The sequence below is a fragment of the Drosophila persimilis genome, unplaced genomic scaffold (assembly GCF_003286085.1).
Source record: "Drosophila persimilis strain 14011-0111.01,24,50 unplaced genomic scaffold, DperRS2 tig00000124-arrow-pilon, whole genome shotgun sequence".
Taxonomy (NCBI): domain Eukaryota; kingdom Metazoa; phylum Arthropoda; class Insecta; order Diptera; family Drosophilidae; genus Drosophila; species Drosophila persimilis.
Window position 1 is genome coordinate 3,352,077 of NW_020825294.1, and position 17,564 is coordinate 3,369,640.

Genomic DNA, 17,564 nt, shown 5'->3' on the forward strand with positions numbered 1-17,564 from the left:
CCATGGCCCCCCCGTGATCATAAAAATATCCTTGTTCCTTGGGAAAGGACTTTAACAGCCCCCACCGTCCTTACTTAGTTTTCTCAGCTATTTGTGGGCCGATCTGGACGAGTGATGGCTTCCTGTGATAGGAATAAGATTCTTGATCTGATGGAGTCCTTTCCAAGGATCAAGGACATTTTATCCAATCAAAAATATCCAATTTTCTCCTCTTTTTGTGAACCGATCTGGGCATGCCACGTCTTTTTGTAGTCGGGATAGTTTCCCCGATACAGGATACAGCAAGGATGGGTTTTCATACTTTTATTCATTATAACCTAACTTAGTATAAATAATAAGCTAGTGGACTCCATTTACATCTATTATCTAAACGCATAGACGTATATATACTTAAACCTAACAACAACAAGGTCTATCTATAGTCTAGTAGTCCGCGTAGCCCCTGCCTTGGTTGCCATAGCCGAAGTCCTTGAGATAGTTGTCGATGGCCAGGTCGAAGGTTGATGGCGTGTTATTAGTTTCGGGCTCTTGAAGGGGGTGCGCTTCTGTCCAGCTGGGATACGATTCGGTCTGGCTGGGATACGAATCGGTCTGGCTGGGATAGGACTCCGTCTAGGCGCAATCGGATACTACTCTCTCTTTATGCCAAGCGTAAGGTACATAAGTCCTCTGTAAAGGAAGATATATTTTAAAATAATTCCACAATTATATGTATACTGATTCACTTACATACGTGTTTCGAAGCTGAAGCCCAGCGCTTGATTCGGCGTCGTTGTTGATATTCTTGATCCTTGGATAAGGATTCTGACATCCGAGTATACATATGTACATAAGCTGATGTTTCCGCTATTTGTGGACCGATTTGGTAGTGATATGGCTTCCTGTGATCAGGGGAACATTCACGATGGATTCATTATCAAGAACCGCTATTTGTGGACCTGCGATTGGCGAATTTAGTCTCAATTAATGGAGTCCTTAACAAGGTATATACAAGGTAGACAAGATATTTTTCACAGCTTTAAATACTTACTTTCCTCCGTTATTGTTCTTGTTCTATCTGGGCGTGCCACAGCTTCTCTTAATCGCCAGAATGTCCTCGGTCGTTTGAACCTAGGATATGGCCTCGTTAATGTTATAAATCGATATAAATCACCTTTTCTTGATCGGGGGAATGTTGCCCCTACAGCTCTACGTCAATTTACAATTTGATCTACAATTTCCCATACTTTTATTTCATCAAATTCAAGGGAATAGAATACAATCGTATATAAAAATCCAACTGGTTTTACACATGATGTGAAGACTTTCTCCGGGTTGGTGTTTCAGGGTGGCAGGAGCATAAATGTGTCACCCTGGATGTTCGTGTGTTACGACCATTACCAGCACGTGATGAAAGTGTAGCCATTGGAATTCACTAAAGAATCAAATTGAATTGAGTACGTGTCGTAATGGCCGCCGGGCAGGTCCCAAGCTTAAAGCAATCGCTTCCAAGCTATAGCATATCAGAGAGGCAATGGAAACGTTAAAGGCCGAGCTCTGTGGCTCAGGATCTAAAACTGAAAATCCATCAACCATGAAAATCTCAGTCAAGCGTACAAAGCGAGAGGCTGCAGGCAGTCGTCGAGCCCCTCTATAATGTACGAGCACTAACCCTCGGAACCCTCCTCCTCGGAACTCTCTACTTGGGCACAAAGCGCGCGCCTGCTTTAAGGCCATTAATCTTCAATGAAAGGCGTTTAATTTATTTGGTTTTAATTTAAATTTTGGCGCTACGATTTATAGACCAAACTTTGACGTTGCCATACGAGGCGTCGTACTTGTCTGTATTGCAATTTCCCGGACCCCTGCTGGTCGCAGGTTCCGACTCCTGCTCCTCCAATTTCTGGGTCTGCTCTTGTTATTGTTGGCTAATTATAAATGTGGGACACGAAACCGACAGTTTCAGATTGCGCAGAGGGGCAGAGACGAGGCCCATACAAATTGCTGGTTAAGCATTGATTATGCTCTTGTTAAGGCTATCTTAGGGCGGGATGGGATCATTAGCATACTAGATGCATCTTCAATTCGATTCATGGCTATTTTTAGTGTCTTATTAATCAATGAAGTGTCGGCTTTGACAGAAAACATTTACATAAATGCTATTGTGGCAGTACAAGACCAATTGGTTGACTCTTGTAGGTAATTTGAAAGGGTTTGAAGTTTATTTTAAGTGTTCTTATGTTGTGAATGGCTCGAATTAAATTTGAATATGTTTTTCCTTACCTTTGGGCTGACATCAGTGGTGCACTGAAAACTTCAAATCTGCTGTTTAAAGTTATTCCTAAAATACCCTGAGGTACGTACATACATAGACCTGACATATCTGCCCATGGTACCTGATATTATCAATTATTTATATTGAAATTCAGGGGAACAATTTTGCATTGATAGTATAGAGAGAAAGCAGACTGCAACCTAATTACGGAAATAACAATATGCCAGAGTTTAGCATCACCGCCGAGGGGCACAAAATATAAACACGATAACGAAAATATTAGAATAGTTGAATAGTTACCAATGTCAATAGCAGGAACTTGTTTGACTAAACTTATGAACATGACTATGAAAGTAGTGGAATTCTTAGAGAGCTTTCGAAGCACTCCATGTGAGGGACTACCTCCCGGAAAGTAGTATAGAGCTGCACTTCCCACGAATCAACGCCGTCCGGGTTGCCGCTGGCATGGGTTGGCCAAGTAGCTCCTACGAAAATGAAACATAAGTACAAATCAATTACAGGTTTCGTAGGAAAATCTTCCCCTTAGTAGCGCTATATAATCAAATCCTTGGCTTAAATTCTACCCTTGGTTGGCTTTGCTTCCTGTAATCTAAAAATAGATGGAAACTCAATACTGGAATCAGCGTCTACAAGAGAACAAGAGTGTCCCATCTCATATCCGCTTCTTTTCCACCCAATCAATTGAAATCCACTACGTCATTTAGCCACATTAAGCATACGCCCCGTTTGCCGTGTGCTGGGCGGCCTGTCTGTCTTTCTGCCTCTGGGGAAGGACTTTCGGGCCAGGCCTATGTGCGGGTTCTGGCCTGGCTTATTGTTGGCTTTGGGTTAAATATATAAATATCAATTTCGCTTGGCTCGTTGAGGCAGAAAAAGAAATAAAGCCCAGAACTAAATGCTAGCCACGTCGATTGCCAGATCAATTGCCAAAATGTAACGATATGTACGGTAACTATGTGTGTGCGATTGGGTGTGGGGTGTGTTGTGGTGCGGTTGATTCTTCCCCTATAGAACACCAGCTCATCAAGCCACAACGCCCTCAAACAAAACAAGTCGAAAGCTTGGCTGAATGCTGGATGCTGCCACCACTGTGGCTTATCTACAGCTTCGCTTCGATTTTCTGTAGATGGGGCGAGTCTGTGGCCCACTCCCTTACAGCCTTGGCAACGTTCCCAGGGAGCACTCGCAGCCGTCTCCTTCTTTCGCCCACATCGTTGTGGTTATAATTTTGTGGTCTTTTCCATTTTGCGGTCAACTCCAATTGGGATTTAATTTGTACTTCTTTGTTGTCGTTCGTTCGTATTTTATTGTATGCCAACCAGCAACAACAATGCCCCTTGTGGCATTCGCCTTCGACGCTTTGCCATCATTTTCAGTTTTCCCACAGCATCAGCACCCCCTCAATCTCCGCTCCCGCCCCCCTTGATCGTGTATAGCCACCCAGCCATCCAGCCACCCACCCGTATAACCATTCCATGCGCGAGTTTTTGAGTTTGAGCCTCGAACCGAAAATTCAATTTTTGTTTGGGGGCCTGTTCCGGTTGTATAAATGTATCTGTATGTGTGCTTTTGTGTATCTGTATCTGTATCTGTGTGTGTGTGTGTGTGTGTATTGTAGGGAAATGCAAACCGAGTTTATCCACTCGAACTGTTAATGGGCATTTTGTATTTTATTTAATGTGAAAAGTTTCTGTTGAAAATATTTTCGGGCCCCGGTCCTCAATTGCGAAATGCTCTACCTCTAGCCCTAGCACTGCCCCTCCCTCGCCCACAATTTCTGCGCGCCACCCCTCCTCTATCATCCCCTCAGTTGTATTGTTGTTCTGGCAGAAATCTGTTCCGAGAAGAAAAGTTTATATTGTAATATTTTAATATTGTTGGCTTGTAATTCAAGCGATTTAATTAGCCATTATGCGGGGATGGGTGCGGGCCCTTCGAGAGTGGGAGAGAGAGGAAGAGACCTAGAGGGGTCCACTTAGAAACAAATTAGAGCAATGCTCGGTGAGAGGAGGGACTCTAGAAACAGTTAAGGCAATTACGGGAGCGGGGGGGCAGGCTAAAGACGATAGGCTACAGCATTGTCAACTCTGTTGAGTCTCCCAGTTATGAAAAAACGATTTTCATCCTTATTCTTTATTCTCCAGAACAGACTTTCCCCATTAGGACAAGACTTTCCTCTTGGGAATACGCCTTGAAGGGAAATTCGGCTTTTGAGCACAGCAAATTGAAATAAATTGTAGAATATTCTATTGTTGGATGGTTTGAGAGTGATTTCAAATAACTTTTATAGTCATTTATTGATAGCATGTGACAAATTTCACAATTTCCCAACAATTTCCCTGAAAACTCAGTGCCTGTCAAGGTGTATCTTTAAATATCTATCCCCTCGAGAGGATCCTTTTCTAATTTGACGCTTCCTCTGCATGTGGCGACAAACTGCTCAAGTTAACAAATTGAAAATGAAAGATGAGCAGAGGCAGGCCTAGAAGCCGGAAAAGAGAGGGATGCAGGAGGATTGCTTTCCACCAAAATGCAACCATGTGTGGCAGGCAGGCAAATCAAACATTAACTAGTTGTTGGAAGAGTAATCCCAGGGACCTCCGCTCCACCTGCTGCCTGCACCCTGCACCCGTTGACTTACAGGCAAATGAACACGTTGAAATTTTAATAAGCCAGCAACCAACGACATTTGCCAGCCAATTTGCAACTGCAACAGGAGCAGCAAGGGGGGCCAGGGGCAGCAGAGGGAGAAACCAGGCAACAGCAGCAGCAGCAGAACAGTTGACGAAGACGAAAAGTGGCCCTGGAATATATAGAGGATGTTGGGATGGGTCGAATTGGTGGCAGGTTAGGGGCGGAGGGCAGAAGTAGCTAATAGAGTCCACACACTCAGAAAAACAATGGCCAACATTTGGAATTTGTACAGATTACGATTCACTTAATGGACCAAAGAGAGAGAGAGAAAGGAATATCCTTTCCAGAGGCGTGTCTGCAACGTTGGCTATTTACGAGATGGTAAATGGGATAGAAAACACCCAGATGTATACCACGAGCGTGAGAAATCAGGCTCAAACCTTGTTTTGCAAGAGGCGGAGCTCCAAAATAGTCACTGTTGGAGAGTATCCCAAACATTTCGTAGAGTTTCTTGCTGTGCAGAGACCCTGTACGTTGTCTGGCTGAGTCGGAGGCTCAGCTGTTGGGCGCTTTTAATAAGGTGGCAGCCACAAATTTTCGCGACGACGTTGACGATGGCATTGCATGTTGTGCCAACGTCCAAATTAGAAAAGTCGCAAAGAAAAGCAAAGCAAACAGCAGGCAGCAGGCAGTCAGGCAGGCAGGCTGGATGCCAGTGAGGAGGCAGGTCTGTGAGGCAGCAACCAGGGCTTTGGGGCAGTGCCAGGCATTAGAGGGGAGCCAAACCAACTGCGCCGGAAATCAAGTGTCACGTGATACATGCAACAACCACGTGCGGCTATAAATTGCATGTGCCGAGGCTGCAGCAGCAGCAGCAGCAACAGCAACCAGAGGAAGTGCAAGAGAAACCAGCCTGCCAGCCTGAAGGACTCTCCTTACCATCCATGTGTGTCTCTGCCTATGTGTATGGGTGTCTGTGTGTGTGTGTGTGTCCTCCTGCGTGCCAGTGTGTGTGTTATGTTACTAATTATCTGACGGATTAGCTTAATTGGTAACAAGTGCACTTCCAGCCAACACACTTCACGAGCGAGACTCTGCGGCCGAACTACTCGAAAGTGGCATTAGCCTACTTTTTTTTGGGATGAGAAGGGTCTCTCCAAAAATTTTGGCCTCCAAGGGTACGAGTATGTGTACTCATATGTGTATATGTATATAATGTGTAGGGGCTGGTATGGGTGTGTGCATATGATGTGTACAGGAGCATGCAGGAGCTTAGCCAGCGATGAGGACGTTGTGGCAGTTCAGCAGTCAGCAGGCCAGTTATAATTTTCACAGCCAAAACTGGGCTTAAAAACTTTTGTGGTACTCCGAGAGAGGGTCCTAAAGGATCTACTGGAGAGGGTATGTACGGGGGCCAACACAAAAGCGGACAGGTCAACAAGTCGGCGAATTGGTCAGCTCTAGCTCCAGCTCCAGCTCCATTTCCTACTGCAGATCCTCCTGGCTCCCACCTCCCATCTCCTGCTATGGGTACGGGCATGGTCTGGGTAATGCCATGGTTGTGGTTAAATTGGAGAGCTTGGAGCTGGACCGGCAGAGATGCGGATTAGCTGGCAGTCACAGTTTTCGATTCACATTTTGGGGATTGAAAAGTTTACTAATTTGTGAAAAGGGTGTACTTTTTGCGACTTTTAAGCTACTGGCAGTATAGAAAATAAAACTAAATGAGATTATCTACAGTGATAGTTCGCTTGGTGGACAACAGGGATAGGTAACCCAACAAATTTAGGGAATATCTTTACCATTGTAACTCAGTGACACTAACCATAAACCCTTGACCTATCAGAAGACCTTAATTATCAGACTCTTTAAGTCTTCCCAACCTATGATTCACCACAAGAGCTAACATTTAAGAGCTTTTAACTCTCCTTCCTAAACAATTATTCATCAAAAAGTTTGCTAATCACAAAACTGTTGCCCATGAAATGCGGCTACTTAGCACCTGGCAAGTGGCACTCTTCTCGAACTGTGGGTTTTCGAGTTCTCAATAATTCTCCTACTATGAATAACTCAATTAAAACTTGAACCATTCTGAGCCAAATCACAGTTTTATGAATGCCACACTCCCAGGTCGCTCTTTGTTGCTGTCTTTCCTTCTCTTTCCTCTCTCTGGCTGTCTGTCTGGCAAATGAGATTCCTGCCTCTCGGCTGATGCCTATTGCCTATTGCCTATTGCCTGTGGTCCTTGCCGTGTCCTGGTCCTGTTACTGTTGTGAATCCTTTTCCTGTATAGGCTGCAACACCTTCGGACCAAAGACTTAATCAAGTTGACCCCTTGCCAGAAAGGTAGCCAGGGCAACCGAGAGCAATGAGAACTAGGACCTGCTCTCTCTCTCCTTTCGCTTCGCTTCGTTTCGTTTGGTTTCTTTTCATATCTCTCTGCATCGGCCTCTTCTTTGTCCAAGTTGTTTATTGACACTTTGTTATGTGCTGCAAATGACAGTCGGGACACATGGAGAGTGTCCAGGGTCCTGTCGCCTGCTTCCTGCTTCCTGCTCGTTTTTCCATTTTCTGGTTTTTATTGGGGAAATTTTGCTGAGCTGGTTGGCTCGGTCTGCCCTTCACTGGGTGGTCTGCTCTGGTCTGGTTCGGTGCTTGTAAAGTACAGAACACAAACCCGAATTAGAATCGAATCAATGCAATTGACTTGGACGTGCATGGGAAATACGAATGCGAAGTTCTGGGAAGCTCCCCAGTCCTCAGTCCTTAGTCCCCATCCCCCCTCTCACTCAGAGGTCCTGTGTTGGATGGTGTGTCCCGGATGGTGGCCGAAGGGCAAATTAATTGATTGCAATATGATTGATGACATTGCCAGACTGCGACTGCGATTCGCAATCATTTATTAAGGAATCTGCTCAAGCAGCTTAATGAAAGTTTGCCCAACGTTTCCGTTTCTATCTTGAGGTCCAGTCCATCCTCAGATCGGATTCTTTCACCATTCCGATTTTCCCTGCCCTGCCCCGCCCTGGCCACCCGATTTCCTTTATGACTTTGGGCTAGGTTTTTCAGGGGCGCGTTGAATCTTGTTTTATTCATGTCCGCTTCTCTTGGCCCGGCTCTGGGCCTTGGCTTTTCATGTGCTTCGCTTTTCATTGTTTGCAGTTTTTCTTTTGCACACGCCATGGCTTAGCATGAATAGTAAATAGCCCCTGCCCCCCCCCCAGTCATCCCTCTCTGCCACGTCGTTCTCTGCTGCTGCCACTGCAGCTTAGAGGGGAGCCGCCCAAAAAAAATACAAGAAAGTCGGACTGCGTTCAGAGATCGAAGCATTTGATACCCTTCAAGATGCATCATCTATATGGCAACGGCTGGCCATAGGTGGGTGCCACATTCCTCCAATTATCAGGAGTGTGGCTCTACTCAAAAGCAGAATACCTCCCCCCCGTTAGGGTATCAAATACATGTAGAAGCAGAAGCGAAATTTGTGAAGAGCAAAGTCTGTGCAGTTTGTGAGTTGCGCTGCTTCCTTCGCATTTGCTTTGATAAAATATTGATTGCGGTCTGCTTGGCTCTGCCGCTGCCCTCGCCCCCCACCCTCCCTGTGCTGCTTTCCCCCTGCGCTTTCTAATGCTCAACATGCGTGTCAGGCTTCAGTCTTCCCCTTCCCCTGCCCCTACCCCTGCAGTGGTACAGCTTATTGTTTGTGGTTTTTATTTTCATCACAAGCAACACTTGCAACAGCTTCCCCCACGAAGAAGCAGCAGCAGTTCCCCCTTGCCCCCAAAAACAGCAGCTGTGTGTGTGTGTGTGTGTGTGTGTGTGCCGCAGAAGGGGTTTCAAATTCAACTTCAATTTTGATGGCTACACTCAGAAATTTCGTGCTTAACCCTTGGCCGGCTGAGAGGGCTTCAACTGTCCACAGGGGAAACTACGAGTGGCAGAGCTCTTGTGGCATTGCGAAATGTATCTTGTTTACTTTTTCCTTTAACAAACATACAAATCTCCTTTTTATTTCCGAAATAATTTTGAATGGTTCAGACCTTAGCCGAAATTGGAGGTTTTTCGTAAAGAATCTAAGGAAGATTTGTGAATCCAAGATGTATAGAGGATGTGCCCCACTTTTTCTTATTTAAATTTAAACTCCAAATATATATTTTCACAATTTGTTACTTCAATAAATTGTGTCAAGATGTTAGGCCTTGTAAAATCTATCCCCCAGGGGGTTAAGTCAGGGCCTGCCTTCTGCTTCCTCACCTTTGGGCCGACACGCACGCAGAACGCAGTTCCGAAAAGGGGGGAGCGTGGAACATGGAGATTCCAGTTTTCAGCTCCCATCGAAAAACAACGCCCAGTGGATTTGTCCCTGGCCCTGCCGCTGCCCCTGCCGCTGCCCCTGCTGATGCTGCAGTTGCTCCAGAAGGCCCAATGTTCTGTGCGAAATAGGCGAAAGAGCCAGCAGGCCAGCAGACACCGAGACAAGGAGACAACGGCAGCGACAACGTCAATTTCATACATATTCAACTGCCTGGAACCGAGCTCCGCTCCGCTCAACTCAAGCGAACTGATGTGTCGACTGGGTTTTGGGGCTAGGGATTGGGCTGCTGGGTCCTGCTGCTCCTGCTGCTAGTCCAGGACTTTTCCTGCGATTGCCGCTGCTGCTGCTGCTGCTGGGATTTTGCGGCAATTTCAAATACAAATTGCAGTGTTTTTATGGCTACAAATGCCTTTTTTGTCATTTTTTTACACTCTTTTTCTGGAACGTACTGGGTACTGGGATGTATGTATAGTACGATGTGTTGCTGCTGTTGTAAGCAGCGACAGTTTGAACAAGGGTTTCAACGAGAGGCAGCACCAGCAGCACCAGCAACAGCATACGAACGGATTTCATTTTAACAGTTTCAGCAACGTTAATCCCCAATACCCAAATGCAATCGCTTGTCTGTTGGTGGTCGTATCGGCCCTGTGCCACCCCAAAAGGCCAGGGCCCTGGGCCAGGGATTTATGGGGAGGCGTAAAGCGTTTTCCCCTCCCTCCACACGAACCAGAGTCAGAGTCAGATTCAGAACCAGAACCAGACCCACAGCCAGAACATATGCAGGCAGCCCTACAACTGTCCCCGAGTCTTTTGTTTAAGCCGCGACAGCAAGAAGCTACCACTAAAAGCCGCAAAAAACATGCTGAAATTGTCAGCGAGGGCACAGATTTCTGTTCGTATTGGGTTCACCAGAGAAAAGTGCTGTTGGGAATACGCAACTTAAAGGTTCTGTTAGTCATCGCTGCAATCAGATACGAGAGGAGACATCCCTTCAAAATATGACCAATAAGTAATATTGATTTGTGTTTCCAGCTGAAGTGAATTCTGTATTGAAATCAATGAGCATTACGCTACAGATAGACAGTCCTTATGGCAGGCTAGTGTGAACCAATATTGAGCTATCACTAATTCCCACCAGAACTTAATTTTATTCCCAAAAAGAAAGTCAAATTCCAAAAAAAAATTAAATTTTCATTTGTGCCACAAAAAAAAAAAAGTATCAATTGCTATGCCCATAGTGAAACTGAAATTCGCTTAGACATCTTGCCCGAAAATTCTCAGATAAATTGTACTTTCCTGTGGGAAAGTCGAGAAAAAAAATTGAAAAATTGCTATTTTGTGTTGAGGTTTTGGTGTCAATTAAGGTGACATTTGACTTAGTTGCAGGAGGCCAACGCAATTGAGTTTTAATTGCACAATTTGGCTAGAGAGATGCTGCTCAAATTTAATGGTTAGTCGATGTGTTTGCTGTTTAAGTTAGCCTCGGTTGGCCGACACGTCAACAGCAAGCAAGGCACCGGGCACCGAGCACCGGGCCGAAACTGGATGTTGGCCAGAAAGTTCTCAGTGTCTCGATTAAGACGACAAACGAACCACATCAGCCAGTTATAAACCTTTTGGCTCTGTGGATTTTGATGATGATGGGGTCATACTACGCCGGCTCCTGCCTCTAACCTCTAACCTCTGTGCTCTATCGTCCTACCTCCTTTCAGCCCGTCTCCATGGATGCTTACCCTGCTTGGCCCCGCTTTGCGGGGCTTTCAGGCTTCCAAACTGTATAGCCGGCCTGTCGTCTAAGGGGAAAGGTCGATGAGATGCCGTCTGCCGATTACGATGGGCGATGATGGTGATGATGATGATGATGGCGATGGCGATGATGATGGCTGCTGCTCTGATGACTGTGACTGTGACTACGACAGCAACAATACGCAATCTGCTGCTTGGAGATGAGCAAATCTCTCGATTCGGCTAGTGATTTTTTATGGAGAAAAATGTGACTGAGAGGGCACATTAGAAGGGGATAAACGCAATAGCCATTTCCCATTGATGAGCGTTATTTTATCAGGGACCCAATCTAAATAAATGGGAGAGGGTTAATGAAAGATTATTCCCAGGAAATCAGTGGTAGGACAGACCACATCTTCTATTGGTGGGGCAATATATGAATATATAAAACTAAAGGGAAAATTATAAATCAATAAAGAGTAACACAATTTACGGGTTTATTTTCATAGTCCAAGTTCCCATCAATAGAAATGATTCCAGGCAGTGTCTCAATCACCGGTGACACATTCCTCTTGCTCATCTCTAGACAAGCCATTCGGTAATCCCCAACCCCCTCTCCACCCAGCCTCCATGCCACTCCACCATCGTGTGAATGTTGCTTGCATTTGCATATTCTCTAATTTGGCTAGTTTGGCAATTGCGGCCGATTTTGCAAAATGTTATTTGCCATGGGCGCCACCTCCTGACCAGGAGGCACCCGCACCAGCACCCGCCTGTCCCCGCATCGGAGGCACCCCCTTTTGCCTTCTGCCTTCTGCCAACTATGCAGCCAGCCGCAGCCGAATGGCTTCACAAGTATTTAGTCTATGACGAGTTGAGTGGTTTCAAGTGGTTCCCCACCCACCTACTACCTTCTGCTCTTCTCCCTAGCCAGCCTCCCTGTACGAGTATGTACGTATATTTATCCTCCTGGCCATGTGCTATGCTTCGTGTCGTGTGAATTTGTTTAGTTTCGAGTGATGCAAAGTCGGCGGCAAAGAGCAGTGGGGCAGGAGTTTGTTCCACTTCATCGTGCCTGCCCCACCTGCGGCAACTGCGGGGTAGGGTCGGATCGGATTTTCCCCCCTTTGCTCTGTTCGACTATTTTTCTACTTGATAAATGGGGTTTTATTTTATTAAAATCCCTGACTTGTTGTACCATTGCGGTGTTCAGCCAAGCCAATCACATTATGAAGGCAACCAATTTTAATTACGGCCATTACAACAACTGGGCAAAAATCCGAAACAAAAATAACCACAAGGAAGAAGGTGGCAGGAGCCAGGAGGAGAAGCAGCCGCAGCAATAATGGCGAGGCTGAGCCCTAATGCCTTCTGGCCAAAACTCATTTGGCCGCGTTAAAGTAATTACGATTTATAGGCCACAAAAATCCGTAACACAACATAAATCCAAATGAGCCAGCATTTCTCTCTCTCTCTCTCGCTGAGGGAGTTAAAAAATTTTAACCACACACAGAACGAGTACTACGACAGCACTGACAGAACCAGCCGACACCTGACCCCACCTTTTGGTGGTGTCTTTATTACTTTGTCAAGGCAACGTGCGATAAATAAATAAATAAATGCCGCCTAACAAGCCGCAAAGTTGGATCAAGGTATGGGGGGGGGGGGCTATGGGGTGCTATGGGGGCTATGAGGGGCCGGTAGGTTGTTAAGGGGAGTCAAGCGAAATTTGTTGCAATTCATTGACTTGGCGCAAAGGCGCAAACATAAATTTCTGTGCCACGGGCTGTAAAATATCGACAGCAGCAGCAGCAGTGGAGGCAGGCAGCAACCCAAAAACAACAAGAAAAATCAAGAAATATTAATGACTTGAACGAACAGTCGATACCCTCACCAATAGCCGAACATAATTAATGGCCAGTGGATTAATTAACAGCAGTTTCGTTTCACTAGCACTTGTGTATATTTCACACTTATTTTTCACGCCATTCAATGTGGCACGAATAGGTATTTATACCCTTTGGTGAATATACATTCTCTGGGATAATCAAAGTTTACTGCAGAAAGTACTAAATGGTGTGAAAAGTGGCGAGATCTCGCAGTAGTGGAATGATTTTGTATTTATTTATAGGCGGAGGTCTAACGAAAGGACGTTCCCTAGAGAAGAACACGCTTTCAGCTCCCTCTATTCTCGCATAACATATATATTTATCTCCCATCTAGGATATATCTGGTCGAATGGGATCAATCGCTTAAGTTCTGTGTCTGATTCCGCCGCCTGACGAGGGTGCTTGATTCTCCATTCCCTGGAGGTCAATCAATCTGTTCCCCTGAAAATTTCCACTTGACTTGCTCCATTTATGCCCGACAAAAGTCGTCACAAAGTGCCCATACCCTGTCCCCCGGCGAGTGTACAAAACAAACTTAAATGCCAGCATATTGTAAATTTATTGGATTGGGGACATCGTGGCGGTGTTCTGAGCCTCTGAGCTGGGCTCTGGCATGGGGCATGGGGCATGGGACATGGCATAGGGGGAGTGAGGCATGTGGCATGCGGCCTAAGAGTCAGGGCTGCCTGTTGGGTGACATGTGCAGAGAGGGCAATCAGGCGATGGCGATGGCGAATTGCGATTACGATTACGATTGCGTTTGCGATGGCAATGAGCTTCTCAGCAGCCGAGAGAAGCAGCGCAAGGATATAATATAAAATGTTGCCTACATATGGGGGCAACATTTGCCCTTGCAATAAATAAATGTTAGAAACGGAAAAAGAAATCAAAAGTCGAATTGAAATCGTTCCGCTGCTAGTGCGGAATGTAGGTTGCGAGATTAATGGAAACGAATGAAATCTCTCACTAAGAATGGTCCTATAAACACTTACAAATCTTAAAATAAATGTGTACAGAACCTGCTGTTGAAATATGTACATGTTTTCTATTGTTTCATTATTTATGGAGGAAACGGAGGGCTCTCCGAGTACAAATCTGAAACATATTGAATGCCTTTTAATATTAGATGATGGCTAAACCAAAGTCGATGGTAAATCTAGGAAATCCTTTGCTTTTAACATTGCTGTAATACACTTTATATTTTAAACACATTTCAAAACACATAAAGTAGCCTTCTATATGGGTCAATTGGTTAAGTTAAATTTACTCTTTCGGCTGATGGTAGAAACCTTTTAAAGGAATGTGTCTGCGCTCTCGGCTCTCGGTAATATTCACCCGACCCCATTTGGCCGGCACATCTTATTAGTCTAACCCATGCCCCATGCCCCATCCCCCCTCCCACTCCCAGGAAGAGGCCATCATTTGGCTAATCTACCCTCTTCAGACACTTTATAGGGCAACCCGACAGCCACCCAAGGGCGGATGACCAGCCCCCGGATGACCTTCGCTGACTTCGATGGAGCACAGCACAGCACAGCACAGCACGGCACGGCACGGCACACGCTGTTTAACTATTTGTCTGGGGCTCAAGAGGCTGATTCAAATGTTTAGCCAAACGCTGAAATGTAAATCGTTGCAAGAGCAGCAAAAAATCTATCAACTTTGAGACAGAGACAAGAAAACGAGATAGGGACAGACACAGAGACAGACACGGAGACAGAGAGAAGAGAGAGTGCTAAAGGAAGAGAGCTCTCACCTAATTCTACTTCAACTGCTGCTATTTCTGGCCTGCCGTATTTCACGCCTCGCTGCATGGCTGAGGTGACTGTGGGGGATGGCTGGGGGGTGGGGGGTGGGGGGTGCCGCAAGGACGGACCACCCGCTGGCTAGCAAAATGCCTTTCGTTGTTCTTGCTCGCAGTTGACATGCTCACCGACGGAGGAGGACTAGTTTCTAAAAACTTTTCTTGCCCATTGTTCAAACTTTTTCCCAGCCACCCATCACTCACGCCCTAAAACTCAATCCTTTCTCCATTCCACAGCAGCCCCATTCCACAGACCCATTTCCATTCGCATTCCCATTCCCATTCCCAGAAAGCAGCGCGAATTCAGAGATTAGTCTTCCACTTGGATAAATCTGCAGCAATGGGCGGCAAAGTTATGGCATTCGAAGAGTGTCTGGAAACAGAGAGCGGGGACAAAGGACACTGGACACAGGAGCAAAGCGACCAACCGAGGCGATAGCCGCCATGACTACCTCTTCCACCTGGCCAGAGGCAATTCCTGTGGACCGTCAGCATTCTGCTGCCCGCTGCTCGTGGCTCCTGCTACCCCGTATTTGTGTCACTTTATTTGTATTAATGGCACTCGGGCATCCTGCGGCGCAGCTACAATAAGTAATTTGATCGAGTGGCAACGACTCCAGACTCCAGACTTCTAGACTACCAACAGCGAACAGCGGACTGCGGACTGCCCGTCGAGGCAGCACCAGGCTCAACGCACTTTGGTCCCTCCCCATTCTGGGCCCTCCTCTGGATGCTCCTCTGTCCAATGCATTGTGCATTGGCGAAATGAATTTTTAGAAGATGGCAGAAACGAATAGCAGACCAGAAATGGCGCAAAAACGAGACCAAAGAGAAGACTGAATGCTCTCGAGGGTCCTGGCACTGCCACTGACTCGAATCGCTGTTCAGACAGACAGGGCTCTGGGATAAGTGGAGCAGCAATTGGTTTGAAGCTGGGGTTATCATGAAGCGAGCTTGAAGGATGCTTCAACTGAAGATAATTTCGATTGGGAACCACTTTCCACGAGAACTTTGAGACTGTTTAAGCAACACGAGAAGGGCTTCTTTCGGTTTTAGATTGAGATTCTACTTGTTACAAAGAAATAAATAAATTGAAGGAGCCAACTAGAAAATGCATTAAAAATGCTGCATGATTGAAGCACAAGGAAATTCTAGCTATATTTTTGATGAAAAGGGGGACTCTATTTGGTAGAAAACCAAAAGGTTATGGGAACCGCAACAACATTTCAATTAGTACTCATTCCACGCATAAGTGATCATGGAAATCTGCACTTGGGATAGACCTCTCCCATATCTATGTGTCCCCTTATCAACCTCATTCCATAGCTAATATACCCCCCAAAAGGACAGACCAAACGACAATCGAATCCATCCGCAATGGCGACTAAAACTACTAGCCAAAAGGAGCTGGAGGAGGAGTTCCACGACGGGGCAGCCTAGGGATTCAGGATGCAGAAATTTTGAACATCTAGGAGTAACAACGGCAGCCGAGTGCAAGGGATTAAACACTCTAGATTTTATTAGATAGAACCCAGTGAACAGCAAACGAAACGGAATTTTGCAGCGCCCACCGTTTATGGCCGTCCAGCCCCACCCCATCCCACTGGTCTTTTAAGCTTGCATCCCATCCCCACCCGTTCGCTCAAGGTCCACACGAACATCATAAATTCTGTGACAAATGCAGGTACAAAGTGCTTCCCAGTGGCAAACTTTTGCTTGGCCAAGATAAGGCAGAGATTCCAGCTGGAGCCCACGCCGAGCAGGACCCTCTTTTCGGGCCTGGTCAAACATAATTGCCAAAACTTTAAGCTCTCCCTCTCCGGCTCCGGCACCGGCACCGGCTCCGGCAACAGCTACGTCTGCCCACCGCCCTGTGTCGAGTTGGGTGAATTTTAATACCAATTGATTCGAGATTTTCGCAAAATATTTGCATTAACTTGTCAATTCTCATGAGAGAGGCCTAGGCCAGGCCAGGGCCTGATTAGCTGTCATTGTGCATTCCAGTCAACAGAGGGGAAACGGCCTGCTTGTTCGCCAGAGCACTGAGAGGCGGAGGCTGGCCATATGAACCCAGGAAAACTGGAGAGCTGTACAGTGAACACATGCCACAACCGGACAGTGTTTTTAACCAGTATATTCAAATGAAAGCTGGATTGTGGCGACTCTTTGTTAGAGTGAATTTCCCTGTACTTGGTATTTGGTATATTGTGGTCGCAAGTTCCCAGTTTCCGCCTTGTTTTGTAAGACTGCATAATATTTTCAGTTCAGGGTAGGCGACAGTTGTGGTAACAAGTGACTTGAGCTGGTTTTGTTATTGAAATGAGCCACAAACCCATACACGCACACACATACACACACATTTATTCACGCACTCCGCAGTCACACCGATCCACAAACACAGCTGCAGATAGACATACAGATACACCCGCAGATACACTCATGCACAATGTCTATATGGATGGGGACGGGGTAGGGGCTGGGGGGGATTGACACTCGCACGCATGCATAAGTAAACCAACATAAACATTTGCTCCAACGCCGAGTATAAAATGGCATAACAAGCAGCAAACCACACACAAAGGCACAAGGGCACCGGAGGAATAAAAGCAGGCGAGGAGGCGGTAGTACTACAGGGGAGCGAAGAACGTATGTATAATATTGTATGGCAGCCATAGATCGAATTTTATGATACCCTATTAGCGGATAATTGGGGCAATTGGGAGATGAGTACATGGCTGGCTTAACGAGGATATTTCTCATGTTCTGGGGGGGGGGCATCTTTCGACGGCACAAATGAGAGGATTTAATAAAGGTGGAGCCTTAAAAAGGGAGCTGTTATGGGTTGAACTTACCACAGTTTTCTTCATCTCGTATATCCAAAAATAAATCCATTTATCGTAGGTAATACAAAAATTCGTTTGT

General features: G+C 46.0%; 1 long non-coding RNA gene across 1 annotated transcript; it reads right to left on the bottom strand.

Moving 5' to 3' along the window:
- Positions 1–353: 353 nt before the first annotated feature.
- On the bottom strand, positions 354–17,564 carry LOC113565494. Its single transcript, XR_003408620.1, has 5 exons — positions 17,495–17,564; positions 2,555–2,739; positions 1,031–1,110; positions 730–938; positions 354–669 (listed from the first exon to the last, which is right to left on the bottom strand). It is a non-coding gene; the product is annotated as an uncharacterized LOC113565494 (long non-coding RNA).